The sequence below is a fragment of the Lycium ferocissimum genome, chromosome 12 (assembly GCF_029784015.1).
Source record: "Lycium ferocissimum isolate CSIRO_LF1 chromosome 12, AGI_CSIRO_Lferr_CH_V1, whole genome shotgun sequence".
NCBI lineage: Eukaryota > Viridiplantae > Streptophyta > Magnoliopsida > Solanales > Solanaceae > Lycium > Lycium ferocissimum.
Genome location: NC_081353.1, coordinates 27,436,850 through 27,444,496, shown reverse-complemented (window position 1 = coordinate 27,444,496; position 7,647 = coordinate 27,436,850). Strand labels below are relative to the sequence as shown.

The following is a 7,647-nucleotide window of genomic DNA, read 5'->3' as shown; positions in this document are numbered from 1 at the left end:
TCTACTTTGTTTTAATAGCTAAAAATATCCTCCGAAATAATTTTGGGTCATTTATGCCTCTGCCGTTATGAAAGTTAACAAATATACCCTTCATTTGACGGAAATCTCCAAATTGATTCAAATAACCCGATTTCATAAAAAATAACTCATTCTCCAATTTTACCTGCTCCGACCCACCTCCTAAAATAACACATTCCTGCTTCTCTCTCATTTTTTCTCCTCCAGCTATCAAGCCTGTCGATGGAGTCTTACTTTCTCTTTAGTCATTGACTGATTCAAAGGTTAGTGTCATGTTTTAGGAACTACAATTTTGATGTTTCAGTTAAGTCATCTTAGGAGTCCTAATTATGTTGAAATTAGTTAGGTGATGGGGTCAACTCTTTTAGACATTACTTCAGGTCATAGGTTAGTGATAAGTTAGTGCTCTATTTATCTGCTTAGTTGGTTGCTCTGCGTTACTAACTATTTAAGGGTATGTACTGGTTGTTCCAAAATGACTGTCAATTATTTCCGTCTTTCTTTGCTTTCCTTTCTAAAGGAAGAGCTTGGTAATTTCTATTCAAATAATGAATGACATGTTTATAAATTATAGATGTTTGACAAAGATGAAATTTAAAATGTTTTTTGGTTTCAAAAATCACTTCTTTATCTTCCTTCTGGTTATAATTGATGGGATCGAGGGCTTGAGAGTTTTAGGAGAGATTATGAGAGAGAAGGAAGAATGGGTTTGTAAAATAGAGAAGTTATTTTTTATGAAATCGGATTATTTGAATCAATTTGGGATTCCCGTCAAATGAAGGGTACATTTGTCAATTTTCATAACAGCAGGGGTATAAATGACTCAAAATTAGTTCGGAAGATATTTTTAACCATTAAAACAAAGTAGAAGAATATTTTTGACCCTTTTCCCATGAAATTATATCCTTTATTTCACACTAATTGACGCTCCAAGATTCTCCTAGTTAGGAATTTAGTTTGATATTGCAGGCAAAAATTTAGTTGCCTATATAATTTTTTATTTATAGACACTTGTCGTTGATCGATAAATGGTGTTAGACCATTTGTATAAAAAAATGTTTGCATAATAGAAAGATGCTAAATCCAAAGGCATCCGACAAAACAGTGTGATATTTAAACTCCGAACACCGTCAGCCAAGTTATCTTCTTTTGTTTCTTTAGTTGAAATATGAAATTAGATAAGAAGATCACAATAATGACTTTTCAACTAAATTCCATCCATTGTATATTCAGTCAAAATAAACTATGCCACAGTTATTATTTTTTTTAATAAGCCAGAACGCCGAGAAATCTATTTCTGAGAAACTGCGTCGTGGGTGACCCATTCGGCTGGAGAAGAAGCCTGAACATTAATTTTTCCTAGATAACTTCCATTATTACCTATTTATGGAACATAACTAAACTTTTCAATAATTATATTTAGTAGCTAAAGTATAACATATTTACTCCAGAGCTACCGCTTTTTACCACTCATCCGATAACTTTCCACACCTTTTTAAGCCAACAAAAACGTCTCTCTCTCCTATCCCACTAACTTCACGCCATTATTCACAATATCCCTAAATTTTCTCCAATTTCAAATCGCTTTACAATTCTACAACTTCCCTTTGTTATCTCTAATTAACTACTCATTAATTTCACTCATGATTCAAATCTAATTCCCAAAAAAGGTAAGATTCTAATCTTGATTTTTTAATTTTCACCGTGTATTTGATATTTTTTTTTTCGTTTGAATCAGTAATGCAACTCTAAATAATTAATTATCGTTGTTTGTTCTTGTTTTTTTTGCTTAGATTCAAATGAAATGGAATCGTAAATGAGGTATAGAACCCGAATTTGATATTCCTAATTTTTCTTTGGGAATTTCTCAACGCCATTAGATTCTTTGAGAATCGTTAAAAAAGAATTAACGATCCTAGGGGACCGATTATGTTGATTCGAAGAGTAAACAACAACAAAAAGTAAAAAAAGGTTTCTCAAATGGAGAAACAAAAGAAGAGAATATTGACAATGTTGCTAATGTTAAGGGGAAAAAAATTGCTAAAGCCAAACATAATGTGGATGAGGATGATGATGCAGAGGTATATTTATCTTATATTTTCAGTATATTTAGTTCATTTTTTTTTTTCGTACAGTTATTACAGATCTGTTAATTAACCAAGATCTATTTTTTATGTGCATTTTAAGTATATGTTTATGTTTCTTGATTAAGTCGTGTTTATAATTTTTAAGATTTTTAAGTATATTCGTGTGTATTTTGTTGAGTTATTAATCCGTAAGTAAAATTTTTGATCATTTTTTTTCGGAGGATTGTGGTGTGTATGTGGCGGCCTTTTGCGACGAAAACTCAAGTGAATGATGCAAATTGGCACCGTTGAGATACGATGACCCTTTTATGCGACTTGCATGGGATAAGTCAAACAACCGCATCAAGTGATAACGAGCAACCTCCAAGACCAATTATATCTTGATTAGGCCACCAAGTCTTTTTGTTTTTGATTTTATGTTGACAATAGCGTAGACTTTTATTCTTTGTTTTTTAATTTTGGACATAGAATGTTTTTTAGGATGATTAATGTTGAACACCACCTTATGGTTTTTATATTGTTGTTTCTTTCAAGTATGTTATTTTTTCAATGTATACATTCCATTTTTGCCTTGAAATGTATTCATTTATATCTAGAGAACTTGAAATATACATAAAATATATCCGAGATATATTTCATAAGTCCATTTTTTAATGTACAGCAGTGTTACAAAAGTTAAAATTTCATCTAAATACACTTCAAATATATGTAAAAAATATATGAAATATAGTTTGCATAAGATAGAGAGATGCAACTAAAATATAGCCCAAATATATACGAAAAACATGCGACAAAACAGACCCGCATACTTATGCCTTGTGATATTTAAACTTTGATAATTCCTTCACAAGTTTACCGTCGGCATAAAAGTTTGTCCATTAAAAGTATCTTCATAAATTTTTGTTTCTTTAGTTGAAATATGAAATTAGATAGTATAAGAAGATCCCAATAACTTTGATAATTCCTTCACAAAATTCCAAAGATAAAAGTTTCCATTGTATATAACTTTGTGAAGGAATTATCAAAATAAGTCCGTGGGTCCGCATAAAATTTGTAATTCCTTAACTAATCAGAATTTTTATTTTTGGTTAAAAATATGAATGTACTTTTTTGAATTCAAATTTTTTTGAATTTGTGTAGTTGTTTGAATGAGATTGGGATCGATATGGAATGGGATGATATTTGCGTGAATGGGGGAACAATAAACCGATTTTAATTTAAATTGGGATTTTGTTTCCATAAATATAGCAATTTCATTTGGCTATATTTGCTATATTTGCACTATAACCACGACAATGACTAAATATAAGACATCTAGCTACGAATTGTAAATATATAACATGTAGTTATAGGTTGTTAGAATGAGCTAAAAAGTAGCTGTTTATGAAAATTTTACTTAATTTTTTTTGCGAAGCCCACAGTCGCCCCAAACTTGCGTTAGCAAGTGTGGGCCATCCCCTGTTCCAATTTCGATGATGCTTTTTTTGTTTTGCTTGAAATTAAATTTCTGGTTTTTCATGCCTTTGAAATAATTCTTTGGAAACTGAAAAATAATTTCCCTGTAATTAATGACGATCTAAAAATAATAATACCGTATTAATTATTTTCAGTAGACTTTTCCAAAATGAAAAATATGAAAAATTATTATATGACACAGAGAACATGTCTATGTGACTCACTCCCTGAAAGTCTATATAAAATTAAAAAAAAACCCATTTTCTAAGTGAAATTAGGTATAAATGTTGATTTTCCGCATGATTTATTCTTGGAAACATATAAATATTAATTTTTCAGATCTAATTAAATTATTCTATTGATATATAAGTGTATCTAGAATAAGATCAGAATTTTTCTATTACACCCCGTACTTTTGTACGTTAAGCATCTTCATGAGTTGATTGCTATAAGATTGGAGAGTGGAATTATCTTCGAGGCTATAAGAGATTAGACGTGTTCATCTTGAGTATACGAGGGTTTAAGTTCATGCTTAATATGTGATGAAAAGATTAGATATTAAATGAATAAATGAGAATACGTTTCGACGAAGTTTGAGGTTGGGGAGTATTTATACAGACCGTAGAATGTTCTACGACCCGCAAAATGGACCATTATTCGGTCCAAAAAATTCCGTGGACCGTATAATGGAGGCGGTGCAAATCTTTTAATTTGTATAAATCGACCCCAATTCATTTTTCACCTCATTTTTCATTACCGACAAACCTTAAACACTCTCGAACTCTCCCTAACCTATTCCAAGTAAACCCAAGATAAATCAAGGATTAAAAGTGAGAATCAAGTGCTAAAGGTTTTCAAAGTCTTGTTGAAGCTTGTTTCTCCTTCTTGTAGGAGCTTTGGAGGATACTTCAAGGTGAAGTAATCTTGGAATTGAAGTGTTTTTTAGTTCTTGAGGTAAGATTCCATCTTATTTTCATGTTTATGAGTTTATATGATGATTTTGTTAGATTTGAAGGGAGAGAAGTTGGAGGAAAGGTTCAAAATATGAACTTGAGTTTATGTTGAGATGTAATCTAACTTAAGTTATGTTGTTAGTGTGGTTTTTAGTTAAATCTTATTTTATGGGTTGCGGTCGATGTTAAAATTGTATTGGGGGTTGATATACTTGGTATAATTGAAAGAAGAAGGCATGTAAGTGTTGTATGCAAAGCATATAATGGGCTATTCTATTGTATATTTCTAAATGTTGATGATATGAGTTTAAAGAGGATCATATGAGGTTGTTGTGTTGATTGTTGGCTTTGGATGTGTTGTGGTGATTAAGAAATAAGGGAAATGCTGCCCGTTCCACTTTAGAATTGAGTTATCATTTGATATACGTGATATACTAGCTCCATCTAAGTTGTATATGTACTTCTTTGTTATAGGATTGGCGCTCTAGTTGTGATAAGCTCGTTGTTGGATGGCTTGGATGGCTTGAGGTATGTTAAGGCTAACTTTCCTTCTTTTGGCATGATCCTTATGAACAGAACGTAAACGTAACGTTACTCCATAATGATCCTATTCTTAGTAGCTAAGGATGCTCCATGTTGATTCATGTTCTAGAATGTTATTTCTAGTAAGTCTTTCTTCAGATTCAGTATGATCCATAGAATTCCTTATTGATGAAAATGATAACTCATAATGATGTTCGGAGGTGTATCGACCTTACGTCATTCCAACAGATTCAGGATGTACTCTTATCACACACACACATGTGTGTGTGTGTCTGTACAGACCTATGACCCTTCAGGCATTATATACGCGTATATTATGTATTATATATGGGATATGGGCAAGGTGACGGCGTTATATACGCACTACCACCTGATCAGCTGGTCACATAATGATGATGATGATTCCCACAGAGGCCGTTATGATACAATGGGATGCCCACAGAGGCTTGACAGACGTTATATACGCATATACATATGTATAACCCCAATGCATGCATATACGGTATTTATGCTTATCATTGGCCCTCAGAGGCAGTTCAGACATACAGGTTGCATTCCTTTTACCCTATGTATTCTTATATCTCTTTCATGTTACTTTCATGCCTTACGTACTCAGTACTTTGTCCATACTGATGTCCACAGATTGATGATCCACCACTGTAGGTTGTTGTTCAGCTGGAGCACTCCTCTTGTTCCGTAGTTGCTGTTGTATTTTTGGTACATTATACTTTTGTGTGCATACGGGTATGGCTGGGTCCTGTCCTGACCTTATTATGTCATACACTCCAGTAGAGGCTTTTAGACAGTCAGGGTATAGTTAGACGTTGTATGGAAAATCGGCCTATATTTTTGCTGCATAGTATTTTCTGATGGCCTTGTCGGCTTGCATAGTTTTTGTCCAGCATAGTTGTATAGTATGTCTTTTCGGGCTCATCCCTTTTTCAGCATATTTCTCATATGATTTAGCATATTTTCATCTGATGACCCTCGAGGTCCACTCTTGATTATGGTTATGATATGAAAGCATGTTTAATGGTGCTCGACAGGTAGGGCCCGGGTGCCTCTCGTGGTCCTCTGGTTTGGGTCATGACATTTTCTATTTGGTGTATATATTTTTTGTGTATATACCACTGTTTAATCAAGAAATAAAAATATTTACTGAAATATTTGGTGACCTAGCTTGAGTTGATATGGTTATTTTGCATTTAACATCTATCCTTAGACGATGATTCGGAGCGTAGTAAATTTTTGACTCAAGGATTTATGTTTAATAGCCCTGTCAATTTGATAAAGTTACATTTATGTGTATGCAATAACTTTAAACAAGCGTGGGTTTATGCTGATTGTGAAACTTTGTGTTTGACAAGTATGTAGAACTTTTGTGTTCCATAAATATCATGTCTACTGCTTTCAAAAATATTGTTACAGAACTTATCATAAGTGAAAAGTTCAATGGTGACAGTTATCAGACTTTAAGGCATTAAATTGTAATAGGTCTTTGGAAGAACTTTTTTTTTGAATTTTAAATAATTCCATGGATGAAACCTATGATGTTTTAAAAAAATTCCTAGCTCGCATTATGTTGCTGAGCTGTGAAGATATCACACGAAATTTTACTCACAAGATTACCAAAACTTTGTGGAATGCTCTTGAGTCTAAGTGTGGTAGCACTACAGTTAATAGACTTAAGGTCATAAGTTGACTACTGAGCACCAAGTTCAAGCTTTTATCCGTTTCCTGCCTCAAATTTAGGAGCATATGAAGATGCACCTGACTTATAATAAATGTAATAGTTGATATTATGATGTGATGCAACATCTACAATTAGTAAAGGAGCGACATGAGACTGTCAAATAAGGTGCAAAAGTGCACAAAATATTTTCTAGCCTCAATAAATGGTTTTAAACGTAAAATAAGGCTCCACCAAATAAGAATCCTAAAATGGTAACCAACGCGATGATAGAAAATGTGAAAGAAAAAAATATGTGACTAAACTAAAATGCTTCATGTGTGATCAAAAGGGTCACTATGCTAGTGATCGCGCTAAGCCTAATAAAACACTTCATAATGAGTCTAAAAAGGTACTTCATGATCCTTACGCTAGTAATATATGCGTTGATAGTTGTGTTTTTTCTTTCTAAGACTAATATTTCATCCTCATGACTTAGGAGCCATGTACCACATTGTAAGGGAAATGAAGCCTTTGTGGACATCCAATGGATCCCACATGTGTAATGTGGATATTTGTAGGATTGTTAAAAAGATAGTATCATGTGAATTAGTTTTACATAAAATCTAGACTTTATCCCGCACAATGCTTTATTTGCTCCATAAACTTTCAAGGATATTGTTTTGTGTTGGTTTATTATATTTAGGTTTCAATTGAAATTTTCATGACATTAAGACATAGGACTCATTTTGGATTTGATTTTATCAAAAATGATTTTATCTTTAATGTATTTTGGATATTAGTTCCTTTAATCCAATTGTTAGCTTCCCCAATTGCCTTATCACATAATCACAAGGATGATGTGAAATTTGGCATGCTAGACTTGGTCATATGGGCCTATGACATGTGGATAAGTCACTTG

General features: G+C 32.8%; 1 long non-coding RNA gene across 1 annotated transcript; it reads left to right on the top strand.

The window, feature by feature from the left end:
* Positions 1–4,221: 4,221 nt before the first annotated feature.
* Positions 4,222–6,240, top strand: LOC132040115 (uncharacterized). Its single transcript, XR_009410564.1, has 3 exons — positions 4,222–4,514; positions 4,988–5,041; positions 5,720–6,240. It is a non-coding gene; the product is annotated as an uncharacterized LOC132040115 (long non-coding RNA).
* The last annotated feature ends 1,407 nt before the right edge of the window (positions 6,241–7,647 follow it).